General features: G+C 45.1%; 1 protein-coding gene across 11 annotated transcripts in view; it reads left to right on the forward strand.

Moving 5' to 3' along the window:
- PRR5 (proline rich 5) overlaps positions 1-19294 on the forward strand; it is a 91058-nt gene that overhangs the window by 6192 nt on the left and 65572 nt on the right. Inside the window, exon 1 of one of the 11 annotated variants that reach the window (XM_090147287.1) lies at positions 7189-8031. The exons of 9 other annotated variants lie outside the window; for them this stretch is intronic. The gene's annotated coding sequence lies outside the window, so the exon portion shown is untranslated. Of the gene's footprint in view, positions 1-7188; positions 8032-9651; positions 12802-19294 lie in introns of those variants that run through there. One more of the 11 variants, XM_090147296.1, reaches the window with a different exon arrangement.

Genomic DNA, 19294 nt, shown 5'->3' on the forward strand with positions numbered 1-19294 from the left:
TGGGCATTACTGATTATGTACAGAGAGCCTTGATTTGCTCTTGATTGCTCCACTGGTAGGCAGCAAGGGATTGTGCTTGTGTAGATTTAGGGGTGTTATCAGAATTGAACATTTGTCAAAGACCATTAGGACTTTTTGGTTTGGTTTTTAAGTTACCTCTCAAATACTCAGCAAAAGCCACTGGCAGTGGGTTATCAGACTGAGGAGATGTCTGGGTTGGCTTGGTATAACAAAAACTCTAAATAAAGCAGTATTCCTGGTGTAAGTTTTCCTTTGGTGTATCCTATCAGTGAGGCCTATTCAAAATGCCAGGAAAAAGACATTCTTGTGGTAATTCTGGCACCCCTGAAGATAGAAAGTATTGGAAATTTTGAAAGTGAGTCTGTTTTCATAAAATGTCCAAGCCAGTTTTGTGTAAGTGAAACAACTGGAAAGTTCAGATACGAAGCCAGAGGTTGGCTCAAGTGTGTGAGATTTACTTGTGTGGATCAAATGTGGCGTTACAGCATGCTTCAAATTTAATTCTGTAATGTGCAATTCCAGCATCAGTCAGGTTCTTTTTTTTTTTGTTGTTGTTTTTTAATTTTTTTTTTTCCATTTTATTCTGCATTGCTTTTGTTCATTCATCACTATTAAGCAATTTCCTGGGGCCACTCAGGCTTTAGGGTGTGTTTGCATGACTACCAGGATTGTCTGCGGTTATACAGACAGGACAGAAAGTATTAAAGAGGGCTGTAAGATATTTTTTTTTTTCCTGTCTACAGCACTGTATACACTTTGTTACAGTCATCATGGGTTTCTCAACATTTTCCAGAAAATGTCATGTGAAGAATGGTCCCAGTAAGGAAAGAGATGGAAGGCTTATGCTAACATAATAATACATAGTACATTCCTTCTTTTGATGTTTTTAGGGTCAAGTTTTTAACAGTGGTAACACACTACTGACACTGCTGCTTTTTATTCTTGTTGCTGGCAGAATACTATCCAAAAGAATATCTACTAGCTGATTTAAATTCGATTCCATTTTCTTTTCATAGAGTTTTTAACAGTGTTTAATGAGAGATGCAACTGAATTGCAGAGCTATTATTCTCCCCCTGAATGCACTGGGGTCCCTCTTGAAGTCCTGTGAAGGCTTTTTGATCACTCACATTTTAATCCTGTCCCTCATAATTAGTTTTTGGCTTATGAGGAGTCCTGTACATACTAATTCTGGAAGTCTTAGTCATGCTTATTTAACAAATGGCTCCAGTTCCCCGTTTATCTGCTTTTGTATCTATTGTTTATTGGCATTTTTTTATTGAGTCTTTAAACCCTTGGGTTCAGGAGCTAAGACCACCCCTGTGTTAGGCAGTAAACAAACACAAGGCAAATTCTCAGCTGACACTTTAGCAGCATTTAGGTATTCTAGAGAGTAAATATCCACCGCTGTTGCAAAAACAAGCTTTGTGTCCTATGGATATTGAATGCTGCAAGGAGTTATAAAGCTGCAAGGCTTTATAAAGCCTTCATTTCATCTGTGTGCTTAGGCAGAAATATGATGCTTTTTCTCACGTTCTCTCTTTGCCTTGCATTTCCTCTCTTTCACATAAAGGGGCTGACAAATGCTTAGGCAGAGCGAATGCTTTAGGGAAAGCTTGCCCCTCGTATTGTCTTGTTTGTTTGCTTGTTCAGCTTCTCTATTCAGTATTAAACAACAGGAGAAGAGAATCACTGCTGAAAATAAAGATACTCTATTTTCACGTAATCCTGTGAAAAAGAACATTCTGTTTCCTGCACAAATGGTCAAACTGTGAGATTCCTAACTGGCCCTAATTTCTGTAATGGCAAAAAGAACGATGAAAGCCTATTGAAATCAGAAATGATGGCACTGTAGAGTGCAACCTGCTATACGTACAATACTTAGTACCCTCTGAAAACTTGAGCTGGGAGCATGATTTTCTCGGCATTTGAGTTTGAAGCAGAGTGTGGGGGTATCAGAGGGCAATTAGCTGAACCCAGGCTCTTCCCAAAGTATTTTTTGTTTTCCCTTTGATTTTCCATATGGGCCCTCACCTGCACAGTCACACAGAGGGACAACGTGGGTGCGCGGTCTGTGACAGACTGAGCATGAATGTTGATGCTGCTCTTAAAACAGGCCACCCCTCTGCACTTTTTCTGCAGTGCACTTATGTAGTCACGTATGCAGAATGTAAATCCCACAAAGATATGCCAGATATCTAGAGGTTGCCTGTGCTGTGTTAGTGCAACTAGTGAAAATAGCGTATGGTGTTTACCATTATTGCTGTCTGTCTGGACAAGCTCCTCCACTGACATCTCTGAATGGCATCTTCTTTCCCCTCAATCCCGTTGCCAGCAGATGCCAGGAAGGATGGACATGGCTTAGACATATGTAAAGGGATGTACCCTTTAGTGCTTTTTCCTTGGTACTCTTTCAGGAAATGCAGGCAATGAAACAGGCGACATATGTATCTACTGGGATTCCTAGTCAGTCAATCTGAGCTTTCCAGAAACTGGCTAGATACATCTGGCAGAGCCCTGGAGAGCTTGGAGTGGCTTTTATCCATGTCTGCTACTGAGCTATATTTACATACCACGGGGCTAGATAACCTATGGTTTGATCTTTGGATGCAATGCAGCTCTTCTGCTGTATGATCCCATATAGAGGCTAGAGGTGTGCTGTGCTGTGGTTTAGGGTGGCCACAATGATGAGAAGAGCTTCTGGAGGGACCTAAAGGCCTCAGGGAATTTTTGCCACTACTTTGGCTGGCTCCTGCAGCTCTGGGCACATGTTTTGAGATCTCAGATACAAACCGAAGCATTTGCTTAGATTCCCTCCCTCATCCTTTTTGTTTTTAATAAAGTTCACAGAATCACAGAATCACAGAATCGTAGGGGTTGGAAGGGACCTCCAGAGATCATCGAGTCCAACCCCCCTGCCAAAGCAGGATCCCTACACCAGGTCGCACAGGTAGGCGTCCAGGCGGGTCTTGAATATCTCCAGAGAAGGAGACTCCACAACCTCCCTGGGCAGCCTGTTCCAGTGCTCCGTCACCCTCACCGTAAAGAAGTTCTTGCGCACATTGGTGCGGAACTTCCTATGCTCCAGCTTCTGGCCATTTCCCCTTGTCCTGTCTCCGCACACTGCTGAAAAGAGTCTGGCCTCGCCACTTTGCCCCCCACACCTTAGATATTTATAGACCTGGATCAGGTCCCCTCTCAGTCTTCTCTTCTCAAGGCTAAACAGACCCAGCTCACTTAGCCTTTCCTCATAGGGGAGATGCTCCAGGCCCTTCACCATCTTTGTGGCTCTCCGCTGGACTCTTTCCAAGAGATCCCTGTCTTTTTTGTACTGGGGAGCCCAGAACTGGACACAGTACTCCAGATGAGGCCTTACCAGGGCAGAGTAGAGGGGGAGGATCACCTCCCTCGACCTGCTGGCCACGCTCCTTTTAATGCACCCCAGAATGCCATTGGCCTTTTTGGCCACAAGGGCACACTGCTGGCTAATGGCCAACCTGTCGTCCACCAGGACACCCAGGTCCCTCTCTGCAGAGCTCCTCTCCAGCAGGTCATCCCCCAACCTGTACCGGTGCATGGAATTATTCCTCCCTAGGTGCAAGACTCTACACTTGCTTTTGTTAAACTTCATCTGGTTCCTTACTGCCCAGCTCTCCAGCCTGTCCAGGTCTCGCTGAATGGCAGCACAGCCTTCGGGCGTGTCAGCCAATCCTCCCAACTTCGTATCATCAGCAAACTTGCTGAGGGTGGCCACTACCCCCTCATCAAGGTCATTGATGAAGATGTTGAACAGGACCGGTCCCAGCACCGACCCCTGGGGAACACCGCTGGTTACAGGTCTCCAACCAGACTCTGCACCGCCAATGACAACCCTCTGTGCTCTGCCAGTCAGCCAGTTCTCAACCCACCTCACTGTCCACTCATCTATCCCGCACTTCCTCAGCTTCGTTATAAGGATGTCGTGGGAGACAGTGTCAAATGCCTTGCTGAAATCAAGGTAGACTACATCCACTGCTCTCCCCCCATCCACCCAGCCAGTGACAACATCATAGAAGGCTACCAGGTTGGTCAAGCACGACCTCCCCCTGGTGAACCCGTGCTGACTACTCCTGATAACCTCCTTTTCTTCCAGTTGTCTGGAGATGGCATCCAGCACAATCTGTTCCATCACCTTTCCAGGGACAGAGGTGAGGCTGACTGGCCTGTAATTACCTGGATCTTCCTTCTTGCCCTTTTTGAAGACCGGAGTGACATTGGCTATCCTCCAGTCTTCAGGCACCTCCCCCATTCTCCAAGACCTCTCAAAGATGATAGAGAGCGGTTCAGCAATCACCTCTGCCAGCTCCCTCAGCACCCGTGGATGCACCCCATCGGGTCCCATGGATTTATGAACATTGGTGTTGCCTAGGCGCTCTCGGACCGCCTCTTCCCTGACTAAAGGGAAGTCTTCCATTCCCCAGACCTTCTCACTAACCACCAGGGCCTGGGATTCCCGAGGGGGAGCTTTTTCACTGAAGACAGAAGCAAAGAAGGCGTTCAGTATCTCCGCCTTCTCAGCATCCCCCGTTACCAGAACACCCCCCTCACTTAGTAGGGGACCTACATTCTCCCTAGTCTTCCTTTTACTGTTAACATACTTAAAAAAACCTTTTTTATTATCCTTTACCACCTTTGCTAGATTCAATTCCAGGTGGGCTTTAGCCTTCCTCGTCGCATCCCTGCAGGCCCTGACAACATTTCTATATTCTTCCCGAGTGGTCAGACCCTTTTTCCACATTTCATGGACCTTCTTTTTCCCTTTGAGTTTGTGCATGAGCTCCTTGCTCATCCACACAGGTCTCCTGCCACCCTTTCCTGATTTCTTGCTCACAGGGACGCACCGATCCTGGGCTTGGAAGAAGAGCTGTTTAAATGCCAACCAGCTCTCACAGGCCCCCTTACCTTCTAACACCCTAGCCCACGGGATAGCTCCAAGTAGGTCCCGGAAGAGATCAAAGTTGGCTCTCCTAAAGTCCAGGGTAGCAATCCTACTTTTTGCTTTGCTCCTTCCACTCAAGATCTTGAACTCCACCATCTCGTGGTCACTACAACCCAAGCTACCCCCAACTTTTACTTCCTTAACAAACCCGTCCTTATTTGTGAGAATAAGGTCCAGTAACACCCCTCCCCTCGTTGGTTCCTCCACCATCTGCATCAGAAAGTTGTCTTCGACACATTGCAGGAACCGTCTGGACTGCGCATGCCTGGCCACGTTGCTTTTCCAGCAAATATCTGGATAATTGAAGTCCCCCATAAGCACCAGCGCCTGGGATTGCGACGCTACTTTCAGTTGCTTGTGGAAGGCCTCGTCAACCTCCTCCTCCTGATCAGGGGGCCTGTAGTACACACCCACAACGGTGTCACCCATACCAGCCTGCCCCTTGATTCTCACCCACAAGCTCTCCACTGCTACATCACCCTCCCCCAGGTGGAGTTCAATACATTCTAGCTGCTCTCTCACATAAAGAGCAACTCCACCACCCCGCCTCGCCAGCCGATCTTTCCTAAAAAGCACATAGCCCTCCATGACAACATTCCAGTCATGCGAGCTGTCCCACCACGTCTCCGTGATCGCAATGAGATCATGGCCTTGCGACCGCACACAGATCTCCAACTCTTCCTGTTTATTTCCCATGCTGCGCGCATTAGTGTATAGACACTTTAGGGAAGCAGCACCCCCCTGCCTCTCTCCATCCCTTTGAACTCCACCCTTTTCACCCATCGAACTCCATTTTGAGCCACGAACTACCCGCTCAACCCCAGTGGCCCTCATTCTGTCCCCTTCCCCCTTCATACCTAGTTTAAACACCTTTCAATGAGCCCTGCCAGTTCCTGGGCTAGGATCCTCTTACCCCTTGGAGACAGGCTACTTCCATCCGCAGCCATCATGCCAGGCGCAGAGTAAATTGCCCCGTGGTCAAAAAAACCGAAGTTCCTGTGCTTGCACCAACTTCTTAGCCATTTATTTATGAGGCGGGTTTTTTGGATGCTCTCGGTATCCTTCCCTGCCACTGAAGGTAGGGAAGAAAAAACCACCTGCACACCCGTTCCTTCAACTACCCGCCCCAGTCCCCTGAAGTCTTCCTTGATAGACCTCAGGCTTCTCTCAGCGACTACATCGCTGCCAGCCTGAACTATCAATAATGGGTAATAATCAGAAGGGCCAATCAGACCAGGAAGTTTCCTAGCAATATCCCTGACCCTTGCCCCAGGGAGGCAGCACACCTCCCTACGGGTAGGGTCAGGCCGACATATAGGGCCTTCCGTTCCTCTCAGCAGGGAGAGACCTATGACAACCACCCTTCTGTCCTTCCGGGCGGAGGCAGTCTTGAGGCGTGGGGTCGACCACTTCGCCCGAGGCAACCTTACAGGTGGACCTCCCTCCACCCCCTCACTCACCTCTCCCTCGAGATTCAGGGCCTCAAACCTATTTTGCAGAGGCACCTGGGGAGCCGAGGATGGTCGGGATGGAGGACGCCCACTTCGCCGAGCTGGTATCCTTTTCCACTCCTCCTCCTCCCTTAGATTGCCTTGCTCTGCTCTCAAATTGCCTTGCACTGCAGCAGGAACACAGTCTACCTGCCGGTTCCCCTCTACTACCTGTTTGCAAGGCGGCAGGGAGTGACACGCTCCACGCAGAGCCTCAGCTGTGTGCCAAGATCTCGGGGCTGATAGGGACTGGCACCACCAATCAATCTCCCTCTCACATTCCTTTATGGTCCTTAGCCTCTCCACCTCCTCCTTCAGGTTGACCACAAGGCAAAGTAAGTCCTTTAGCTGGTCACATCTTACACAAGTGCTGCCTCCATCGCCTGGCACTGCAAGGGCCAGGCTCTGGCACTCATCACAGCCAGTGACCTGCACACTAGCATGTTGTTTTGGGACCTCAGTCTGCACCTCTGCATTCTTCTTGGCAGTCTTTCTTTTACATGTGCAGGGGGCCTCTGTCTGGGTCCCCACATTATTTTTAGAGACAGTAGCCTTCCGCCGGGGTGGAGCCATGGAGAACCTGAAGACTAATTAGCACAACTAGAATAGCCTTAACAGGGCGTGACCGATAAGCCCCACCCTGCTGCTGATAGTGCTGGCTCTGCCCTCGCCCCCTTACCAGGTCGTTAATGGGTGACCCCGCACCTGCCACTTACCTCACAGTGATAACGCCTCTCCTCTCCGCCCTGGTGGGCAGCGACGCGGAGGTTTTTTCAAGGCGTTGCCCTGGCAACGCCCCCGCTGCGTCAGCCGCTCTCGCGAGATCTGCCGGGCTTCTCTGTTGTCTCGGGGACCCCCGGAAGAGGGAACCGATCGAGATCCACGTGTTCTTCGCGATCAGCCGCTGCGACTCTGGCTGAAACAGCTCCGAAGCGGCGATCCTCGGCGATCAAGTTCTCTGCATCTGCTGTGCTGCACTGTCTCTTGCCTGCCTCTGCAAATGAAGCAATAATGGAGCAGATTTATTAAGCTGATAAAGTAAAGAACAGGAAATAACAGTGGATTTAGTGGAATTTCAAGACAGTTGTGACCTCTGTGAGGAATACTGCAGTAGGCTCGAAAGTCTGGATGGTGCCAGTGGTCAGGGTGGCCAGAGTCATAGGGGACATTTGAAGTTAGTTAAGAGAAAATCACTTTGCTTTGATTTTTAAAAACAACTTGTTTTGCTGATTCTGCAGCAAAGCCCCTATCTTCTCAACGTTGAAAGGAAAACAAAACACCTTTAGCCTGATGCAGGTCCTCTCCAGGCGGCAATCTGTTTAGTTGTGAATTTACAACTTCTTTGCTTGCTGCAGAAAAGAAACCCAAATGTTTTGTTGTGCTCTGGGGTTGGTAGATGCAGATATGTCTTGGTGCTGGTGGCTTGATCTGTAGCACTGAGCAGGATGTGATGAGCTAGGGCTTATTTATGCTGTTGTGCGAGCGGCTGGGCTGAAGTCTGGGAAGCACTTGAGAAAGAGTTTGTCAGAGCAAGTGCTGAGAAGGTGAGTGACATCCATGCTTTTAGAGTAGCTAAAGGTATTGATTCTTTTTTGCACTGCTGTCCTGGTATAAATTATTTCCATGGGCAACACCGTGTACCCTTTCCTTGGGGCATTTGTATGCAAACACTGCTGTCTCGTGCTGTGCAGCACTGACAGTCAACTCTTGTGCTGTCCTAATTCCTATCCTGTCCTCCTCCCCACCTTCTCCAATTACTTTTCGGTTTCATCTGTTTAAGGGCTGTAAATTACTACAGTAAACCTGTGACTCTCAGGGGATATGTTTGTCTGTGGCTGATGTTACTGAATTACTGAGTGGAAGTGTGCAGCAGTGTAGAAGATGAGACCATTTGTATTAAGGATGCTGGGCTATCTAGGGGTCTTTTATTTTCTACAGAGTGGAAGAGCACATATAGCAAGCTTTATTTACTGCAGCCTTTATGCATGAAGCAGCTTGAGGGAGGACACAGATCCGTGGGCCCTGCTGCACCTTGGTACACCTCACTGAAATGCTATGCAGCCCTGGCACCCAAGTGGGAGATGCAGGTTTGGCACCACATTGTTTGGTGCAGCTGCAGCATTCTGCATCCTCCCAACAAGGCTGCAGTACTGTGATGGCATAGATGGAAAATTGCCTTCCAGCTCTCCTTCCATTGAGGCAATGGCTTCCGTCATACAGCCATTTGGCTGTGTTTTTTTTTGGTGGGGGAACGTCAATGCACCTGCGTTGTACTGGGCAGTTTGGGGTTCTCCTTGAACCTCTGGCCTTGGCATTTTTAGGAGATTTTTTCCCAGGGTGGAAGTCGGATTCAGTAAAAATGAGGAACTAATATGCATGAGGCTTCTTTATATGCTTGATTTTTTTAAAAATAGAAACTTGGGTTCCATGACCACAGTAAATCATTTAAGCTGAGAGAGGCTTTTGAATTTCAAAGCCTGGAGACTTCTGGCCCAATCTCACTGCTTGGAGAAGGCAGCAGATTCTTTCAGCTCTTGAAGCTCTGCCTGGTCTGCTGAAAAGAATGGATCTAGGAGAGCAGTAGGGGAAGGGAGTGTTCCTTTCTATTTATTTTATTTTTCACCTTTGAGGGCTATTTTTGTTTGTGTGTATCTTGTTTGAGCATCATTATAACCACAGAAATTATATTTTAGAGAGAGTATGTTTCTTCCCCTGCCCTGTAATTAACAGGTGAGAGCCACCAACCATCACCCAAGAGTATTCCAGCAAAACTAAGACATTTCTGGTGCATATTTATGTATGTGGCAAACATGCAGAAGTAAAAAATAGAATTTATAGCTGCAATGTAGTATTAATAGTAGCCTTTCAACTTCCTAGCCATCAGAATTAATTTGGGCTGTCATTTCTAAGTTGCCTTTCATTTCTAAGTTGTCTTTAAATAGGGGCAAATGTGTCACATGTGCTTCCCATGAGCAGTGGGGCAGTGCTGTCCTGCCTGGGGCAGCTGTGCTGCTGTTGTCTTGGTGAGGTCTTTAGAGCCAAAGGCTGGCTCAATGCGAAACAACTGGGGTCTGCTGGTCTTTCCTGGTGCCTGACAAAAGCCTTTTTTCTCACTTTTTGTTTGAAAATGAAGGGATACAAGGAAGATTTTTTTTCTTTTTAATTCCATGCTGTCTAGCTTGCTGCTGTGAGATTATGTGGAAACTCTTCTGCTACTCTAATTACCCATGAATGGGTTGTGCCTAGAACATATCCTGGGAGAACATATGCTTCTGTTTTTGCCTCTGCTAAAATAATCTTTTTGTACTGCCTTCCCACATCACCTGACTCAGGGAGATTTTGGCCTGTGGCTGAGACCCCCACAGTTTAGTGCAAAACAGTAATAATTAAAAATGCTTAAATACGACTATTTTTTGCTGTTTTGTAAATGCTTGGGAGCATTTTGTTTGATACAATTTGGAGGAAAAAAATGTCCAACTAGTAGTTAATTTTTACTGAGGTGCAAGTGCCTGTGATGTTCAGAGAAATTCCCCTAAACCAAACGTGAGAGGCAATGCCTCAGCTTGCTCCAATCTCCTGAATAGCTTTCAAGTATGGGGTTTGTGTTCTTTGGGGGGTTTTCCCTGACACTTTCCTTGCCTGTTAACCCCTGGCAGCTTTCCAGCATTGTTCTCTGAAAGGGTAGAGCAGTGCTCTCACTGCTAATTCAGCAGAGATTAAGTGATAGCTCTGGTAGAAGTTAGGGACTTCAGCTGGAGCAGCTTCAGGTTGCAGTTCCTTTCCATTAACATACGTATTCCTTGCTTGCTGAAGATAACTGCTGCCAGTGTTGGCCATCACTGTTCAGGATCTCCATTCTGATTCACTTTTCTATCTTTGTTGTGCAACTCATGCTCAAATGTGAATGCTGAAACCCTAGCAAAAATTCCCTCTGTTGTCAGCACTATGCAGATGGCTCCAGGTAAATTTACCATTAAGGCACTGACCAGCCAATATTGTCCACCAACACAGTTCTGACAAGCTTCACAGTGAGCCCTCATATCCAGACTCATCCTTCTCTTTGCTTATCAGCTAATTTTGCTATGGTAATGCTGGGTTTTCATCAGATTTTCCATAGTTTGGTTTAATGTGCTGTAAGATCTATGGTTGAGCTGTGCAGTTGGATCTGAGATCTGAATTGTGTTGCTGTTCGATGACTTGTGATACTGGATCTCCAGTGCTTCCCATGTTTTAACAAGAGCGTGGAAGTAACCAACTAATATGGATCCCCAACAGGGCCACCTTTTGCTGAAGAAGCATTTGTTCTGGATGTAAGTGACTCCTGCTGCTTGCACAGGGTTGTTACCTGGTTACAGAGGAGTTGTGGAAAGTTGTAAGCACTCAGTGGCACATTAAGGTTTGTAGCTTTGCATTCCCATTGCAACTCTTGGGTGGTACAGGGAAGCCTCTGCTGGATTACTCAAAGGAGGTACGCTGTGTGGTCATACATGTCCAAGCCTGCTATAGACAGTTTAAATACAGAGCTCCTCTGATCCCCACACAGTTGCTGCTGTTCCTTTGCCTCGAGTTGTTCTCGCATATGCCTGCTTTGCTGTAGAGGATGGTACTGCCATAGGTGCTCTTCTCCTGCCCTGGGCATCAGGATTGCTGCAGCTGGTGCCTGCTTTAAACCTGCCACCTGCATCTGCCAGGGGACCTGCTTGCAGCATATCATAGTGTCTGAGCAGGAGCTTGGATAGATTTCAGTACATGCATTTCACACCAGCATAACAATTGTGTTGGAGCAGAACTAGAGTGATGCTTTGAGCCTGGTGAATATATTCATTGGCAAAATGTTCATTTTCTAAATGCTCGTTGTTGGTTTTCTAGCAGCTCTTTTCTTCTCTGCTTGGTGAGAAGCTGTGTGGGAGCTTCATTTGTTATGGATTTTTACCACATATTTTGGTACACAGTCCGAAAGTTCATGGAGCTCTGTGCAGCTACGTAGGTGATACGTCTTCCTTTGCTGGAAACAAATTCATCCATCCATTCATGTGTAAAAATCTTAACTGTCATGGAAATTTTGGTAGGAATGTGACATTACAATCAAGGGTCAAATCTCTCAGGAACACATAATGGCAAATTAAAGAGTTTTTTTGTTTGTTTTTGTTACTCTGGCTGATGGTATCTTCTCTTTTGAAGTTGTATAAAACTTCAGCCATGTTAGGAGCCAGCTGGTTGTCTGGGACAACTCATTGCTTTTATGGAATGGAGGAGAATGGGGAAAACTTCTTGCTTTTTATGTTTGTTTTTTTTTTTCTTTTTTATTGTTGAATCAAGGACCGTGCTTTCTTTCTTTCGTATTTTTCTAATACATTTGTTTGGTGTGGGGTTTTTGTTTTTTTTGTTTTTTGGTCTGGCTGATACCAGCTTAGCACTCAAGAGGCTGTTATATTCATATGCCCGTAATAGTGGCAGGCTGAGACAAAACAGTGCTGTGGTAGCTGACAAAGTGATGCTGTACCTTGTATATGGAGTGACAGAAGGGAGACTTAGTGCTGCAACTGCTCTTGCAGTTACTTTGTGGTGATAGTGCCTAAGCAACTTCTGAATCGGACTACTCTGAACTAGGCTTTATTTAAGTACACAAAAATACACAGTCAAAAAGTACATATATACATGCACGTATATATGTATATTCATTCCCAGTTACTAGAAAGTAGGAGGTCTGGTGAGGAGATCGTTCACAAGTAGCACTGGTGGGAATGCTGTAGCTTCCTCTGATTGTCTGATGTGTTCCCATTGTTGGCTGGTATGGTCTGTGTCTTAATGAACAAGCATGCTTTAAATTAGTCTCTGATAAACTACCAGCCATCCTGTGGGAATGACTTACAGACTGTGCTCTCTTTGGCTGACAGTCTGGGTTTCCTTCCTGGATTCTGTGGGGTTGGTGAGCCAAAGGAGCATCCCACCAGCCTGCTGTTCACCCACCAGCCCTGCCCGTGCTGGAGCAGCTGTGCAGCAGCAGTTGCCATCTGTCTGGGTGAGGACAGATTGCTCACGCAGAGAATCAGGAAGTAATTATAAAGTTAATCTCATTTGCTCTTTGAACATGTGGAGGTCCAAGCGGCTCTCCCTCCTCCCCCGCCTGCAGGAAAGGGAATAAAATGTTAGGAGCAAAATGCAGGAGAGGAAGGGTACAAACTGCTGTTTTCACCATTCGCCCACCTTGAGCTGCTCAGCTGATCTGCTGCTGGCAGATTGCACTCTCCTCACCCAGTGTGAGGAGATGGCCATGAGGACTGTGCAGAGAGCACCAAGCCCTGGAGACTGAGGTTGGTAAATAACCTGCTCAGATTGCACTGAATTCAAAGGCACAGCTTCTAGTTTCTCTGAATTCTTCAATATCCTCTTCTTCTCCTCATTTCTTTCTTCTCTGTCCCCAGAATTTGCCCAGAATTTGGGAGCCAATTGTACTTTCAGTACAGGTGCTTTTTCTGGATCAAATCCTGTACCTCTGAGTACATCATAATCAGTTTTGGAGCATTAAGAGATTATCTAAAAGTACAGGAGAGCTGCCAGCTGTATCTATAGTGAGATGACTTCTGTCCCAGGCATGTGGAAGAAGCACTCCTTTTCTTTGTGAAGCTGTATTTTGCATTAACTGCTGTGGAAACCTTGAGAAGAGGCACAATGTGGCCTTCAAGGTGATGAATACTAGGAACTAAACAGAAATACTCAGGGTGTGTTTGTGCTTTTGAGGATGGCTTTGGGTACCTTACTTGACATCTCAGAAGTGAGGAATCTACCTCTCCTCCCTGGAGCACACCCTCATCAGGGAGGTCTCAAAAAAACCTGGCTCCTGACACAGTGTATGTTGGTGGCAATAAAAGATACTTTGTGTACCCAATGCAGAAAAATTAAAATCCAGCACAACACTATTTCTGGTTTTCCTCACATGGTGTTGCTAATGATCATAGAGCTTTTCCACAAATCAGTCACTGGCAAATGTCCCTTCCTGAGCCTGAGCACCTCCCAGGCAGTTGTTAATCCCCAAGAGTATCATCTCCATGCTGTAATCATTACTGAAAAATGTTGTATTTTTTAGGGGCTCTGTGTTACTCTTCCCTAACAGTCCAAAGAGATGATGCTGGGGGAACATTACAGCTCCCTAATATTTGTCCTATAGGGCTTTAAATGATTGATGGCACAAAATTATGACTGCTTTGAATCTAGGTGAATTTTATGATGGTCCTGTAATTGTACTTCTGTTTCTTTTTTTTTTTTTTTATGTCATTTTATTTCCCACAAAGTCCTTCCCTCTATACTGCACCCTGTCTTGGCACAGCTGCAGCACATCCAGCCTCTGGCTAGTTTCAGGAGGAAGGATAAAGCCATCTGAGATCCAGTCTGTTTCCTCCTGATGCTGTTTTACTCCCTGCTATCCAGGCATATTGTCCTCACTTACATCATTTTCTCCATTTATTCTCCAAGGCTTTTTGGGGTCTCAGGTGTGTACTCCAAGAGCAACAGTAGGTGCAACTGCAGAGCCCTGCTCTCCTTGTATTGGTTTTACTCAAGAAGCTTTTGACTAAGCAGCTGCTTGTTGTGCATTGGTACAAGTCTACTGATTATGTAGTAGAAACATCAGAGGAAATTTAAATCACTGCCTTTAGTTATTTGCTACCCTTCTTCAAAATCAGCAAGGCTGGTAGAAAGCATCTCCCTATTGCATCTGGCAGCTTCACCGGAGCCTCACCTTTCTTGGCAGCAAACCTGCAACCGTAGGGCATTGCACAGAAAGAAACCCATGTGACATGTCCCATCTGCAATCTCTGATTTGGTAGATGAAGGGAAGGGGTGATAGTATTGTAATTTCTTAAACTTCTCTTTCCAGAAAGAAAACGTTTTTAATGCACATAGAGTATGCATGACCATGGGGTACTATCCATGCAAAGACAGGACTCTCTTTTTCCAACAGAGCGATCCTGAAAATGAGGAACTGTGAGATTTCACATGTTTTTTTGCCCAGAAAAGTTATGAGCCAGAATCCCAGTGATATGACTGGAGAAGTTCATGTTAATGTCGCTGGGCCTTAGAGCGTGCTCAGCAAAGTCTACAGGTTTGTGAAAAGAGAGAAATAAAGTTGTCAAGGGCGATCGCAGGTCATGACCTTGTCATTCCTTTTTTTCCATGCAGATTCAATATTATTACTGTATTGAAAATGATTTTTGGCTCCGTTCTGCTGTCATATGCCTCCCTCTGCCTCTTCTTTTGCTTCTTCCAAAGCTTGCTCAGTGCCAGAAGCCATGAGTTGGATGAGAAGGCAGTGATTTGTTCCTCTTAGCTGCTCATGACTCTCAGTTGTCTGGGATCCATCAGTCTCTTAATCCCTCCATAGAGGCCTGCTGTTGTTCTCATAGGAAGCCGCTTTTTGCTGCAAATGTTTTTCACATGTGCTTCAGGAGCAGCTGCTATAAACGTGCTCTGGCACCTCTGCAGCTGGAGGCTGAGCATGGGGTGTCAGGGCAAGGTGGGCTGTGGGCAAAATGGCTTATGAATAGCTGAGGGAAATTAAGATGTCTTTCTTTTGCTTTTCTACCTCACTGCAGTGTTTAGGAATGAGAATGGAGGTGAATAACGAATGCTTTACTAAAAAGCAGATGCAGCTGAAGCAGAGTGCCTCTCTTCTTTGAGGGGAATGTTGGACCTTGCCTTAATTTGCTCAGTTTTCAGATTTAGGGGTAAATGAGGTGATGGTCCCTATCGATGAGATTGCCCTAGGTGACTGAACCAGCAAAGGAGACCCAGCAGGTGCTCCAGTGAAATCCTTCACGAATATTCTCTTACTTACGCTCAACTGCATCATTTCCTAGTAAAAGCATTGAAAAGCTGTGTCAAAAATTCATGACTTTGAGTGCTTTAATGGAAGCATAGGAAAGGTCTTTCTGTTTCACCCAAGAAAGCTGAAGGGAGCTCACAATGTTTAGCTATGTGGTGTTCCCCAGAAGAACTCCACTCTGAGCTACCTGAAGCTTATTTTTTGTATTAGAATCACGGTGAGGACACAGACTTTCTGATGGGAGTTCTATAAATGGGCTACTGGTAAAACCTAAGCAGTAATACATCAAATACAAACATAGAAATGGTTCACATGAATAGGATTTTCTAGTCTTCTTCTGCAGACGTTGTTAAGTATTTTGTTATATTGGTCATTAAAAGCAAAACCAGAACAGTATAGAAGGGTTTAGAAATGGCAGTCTGCAAAGACATTCATGATCTTAAGGAGCACAGCTGTTGGGTTGTTTATTTTTGGACTGTTTTGTCTTGTGGCAGTCACCTCTTCACAAATGTGATGCTGTTTTACCTCTGTGATGCAACTCACAGCCTGCTGGCACCGTGAGAACACTGGCAGTGGTGCAGCTGCATTTGCAACTTCGCTTATGAAATGTTTTTGCTTAAGTAATGTTGATGAAACATTTGCATTATTAGGTAACAAATCAGGGGATTTACTGCACAGCTCGATTTCAGCAGTCTGGCTCTTTTCCAGTGGAATTGGCCCCGTTTGTAGCAGGCAGAACCCCATGAAAGCACCACTTTGGTCTGTGCTGTCAGCTAGTCTTTGTGCTTAAGATTTAAGGGATGGCAAACAAAGAATGAAAGAGGTTTGAAGCAGGAGTTTTCAGGATGGAAAAAGTTGTAATCTAAGGAAAGAGAGGATATCTTTTGATGTTTTTGGACTAAGTTAATTCTATTAATAACCCTTAAATTTTGTTCTTGTTCTTGGTACACATTCTAGCTTTTTCTTTGTCTCCACAGAATAAAATTTGACACATTTTGGTGCAGAGCTTTCTATGAGTTTTTCTCCAACTTCTTATAAGGGTAATTCCAGGGGTTTTGAGAAGTTATTCCTTTTGGGTTTCTGTCTTCCTAAGTTTATGTCCTCGGAGATGCACAAGCAGAGTGTCACTACTGCAGCAGAAAACTCAGAGATACATGGAACAGAAACAGATGGTCAGCAAAAAGATTTCAGCTACAAGAAGTCAGTATTAAAAACAATCATTATTTGTCTGGGGTACAGCATTGCCCCAGGGAAAGTCAACAAGGGCTTTCCTGTTGATTTCTGTAGCCAGAATTCATCACAATTCATCCTTCTGTTATAATTTTAATTTGTGGCTTGAATTCTAGCTTAATTAAAGTGACATTTTTTTCGCTTCAAAAAATTAATCTTGAAATAAAGTGCAGAGGAACTACAGATATCTTTTATCTTTGGCAAAAAGAAATACATGCATCATTTTTACCTACAAATCCTGCATTAATCTGAAAAAAACAGTAAATGAGGGTGCCTGGGTAGCAGCTATAACATATGTGGAACCATGTGGTTTTGATGCTTGGGACCAGATGTATGCTGGTTTATTAAATAGCCAGGGAGAGGAATGTTGAGAGCACAAATGCCAGTTGCTTCATAGACTGAAATGCTACTTATCCACCACCAAAAAAAATCCCACACATGGATAAAGTGGAGAGTATGAACTGTACATTTGTATCAGTGCCTTCTTGCTTCATTCCACGCACTTCTTTCCACGCTTCTGGTTGATTTACCTGAGCTTACAGAACTGAAGCACTGACCCAGCCTTTTCATTTCCAGCCAACAATGTTCCTCCTGCACAGTGCGATCAGAACATCTTCCAACAGGAGAAGGCCTGTAATGCTGCTGCTGTCGGTTTTCAGGCAGCAGACCTCGATCATGCCAGGCTGGCTATAGTTAAGTTATAATCGCTGTTTCCATCTAGCATGTTGGTTCTTGGCTTGCACCTTGCATACTGCAGCTACTGAAATGTTGCGGGTTATTTGACAGTCATTCGTAGCTGAGTTGAATGATGTGCACAGTAATATCACGAATTGGTCCGTGACTGATTCCTCTGACTGCAGCTGGCTATGCAGGGGCATCACTGGGCAACTGTGTCAGCTCAACTGAAGTAGGGATTTACTGCAGCCCCTGTTGTCAGTCCTGAGTAGGAGCCAGCATTCCCTTGGCCAAACAAGTTCCTGTTGTTGGAAAAGAATGAGTTTCACTCACGTTCATGACTAAGCTAGCCATGTACATAAGGAAGGCAGTTACATTAGTCCATGTTTGTACTGCACCTGTGAGTGCTCTGGGATCTGCACTCCTCTGGGCTCATGTTTCCTTCCATGCTGACTGGGAGATGTCAGGCCCTAAAGTTGCTAAGTGATGGCTGTGTCAGCAAAAGTGTTTAGGGTCATCCACAGTGATTTCTGTATTGATTTCTGAAAACCCTCAAGGATTTTTGTTGCTGTTTTCCCTGTAGCAAGGCATGGGAGTCTGTAAGTGATGCTGTGCCTTTGAAAACAAAAATGATTCTAAAACTTACCTCTGGGTAAGGCATGGTATCAGCTTGGTAACAAAAAGCTGTATGAATTCCTGATCAGCTCTACTTGCCCAAATAACACACTGATTGCTCCACTGGTGCAATGAATACACTTAGTTAAAATGTCCTACAACTTCCATGCTACAGTGCTGTGGGCTAATCTGTCTATTTATTTATTTATTTTCCTCATACATTCTCATTTTCCATTTCCTCTGAACCTATAGATAGGTTGAAATGTACAGGAAATTGGATGAGAGCAAGATAAATATAATTCACAGGTTTAAAAAGAGATGATGCTTCATGTGTTTAAGGAATGGCTGAGCTTTGATCATCAAAGTGAGGTCAATTGGAAAAAAAATGGCTGAGGATCTTTGCCCTGAAGTACTCCCTCCCCTCCAATCCTAAAAAATTGCAGTATGGTTTTGGTTTGTTATTCCAGCTAATCAAATTACCACAGGTTATAGGCAATGTTAAAGATGTTCTTATTTGCTGGCACTGAAGTGTCAAAGCAGAATCTCCGTACACAACAGTATTTTCATACCCATAAGCATCTAATCTGCGAGCCAAATAGCTCTTACTGCACTTTCTGTCCAATCTCAGCGGGAATTCTTATATACTTTAAATTAGAAAGGAGATAAAGAATCTTTTTTTTTCAATTTGTCTTTTAAGCAGAGTGGAAATAAAGCCAAATTCATGGCAACACCTATTACTTTAGAGAGGTGTTGTGATGATATCCGCTTTCAGCAGAGCTGAACTGTTTATGGCTTTGAAGGACCTCTGTGTCCTGACCACTCTGGCAGTTTTGGCAGGTGTTCCTAGTACAAAGCCAGCCAAAGCAAGAAAATACTGCCCTAATACAGCTTGCTTTGCTTAACACTGTTTTTCATGTATTTAGACAACACCTGTCTACGTCTACAGGAGTTTTTGTTGCCATAGGATGTTCATAAGCAGTGTATGGTGTTCTTACCTTTTTTAAGCATTTATGTGAAATATCTCACATGAAATATGTTCATTTGTCATCTTTCAGATGTATGGGTGTTGCTGAAAAGGCTGGTTTCTCTACCTTGCCCTCCACATATGCAGAATGCCACTTCCTGGCTCTGTAGTTTACAAGCTGAGATAATTTCTGCCATTCTGCAAACTGAGTACTGAGCTGCTTGAGAGTGCACTCCTTAACCCCTGGCTTCATACACAGTTATTTAAACTAATGCCTCTGGCTTGGACTAAAACAAGTGGTAAAAGAGGAAGTGGAAGCGCACCCTGGAACAGACAAAAAGCAAGAATGTAAGGTGATTAAGGATGGGTGGATAGTGATAGGGCAAGGGGGAATAGTTTTAAACTGAGACCAAGGAGGTTTAAATTAGATATTAGGAGGAAGTTTTTCACACAGAGGGTGGTGACACACTGGAACAGGTTGCCCAAGGAGGTTGTGAATGCC

The sequence above is a fragment of the Phasianus colchicus genome, chromosome 1 (assembly GCF_987193195.1).
Source record: "Phasianus colchicus chromosome 1, bPhaCol1.hap1.1, whole genome shotgun sequence".
Taxonomy (NCBI): domain Eukaryota; kingdom Metazoa; phylum Chordata; class Aves; order Galliformes; family Phasianidae; genus Phasianus; species Phasianus colchicus.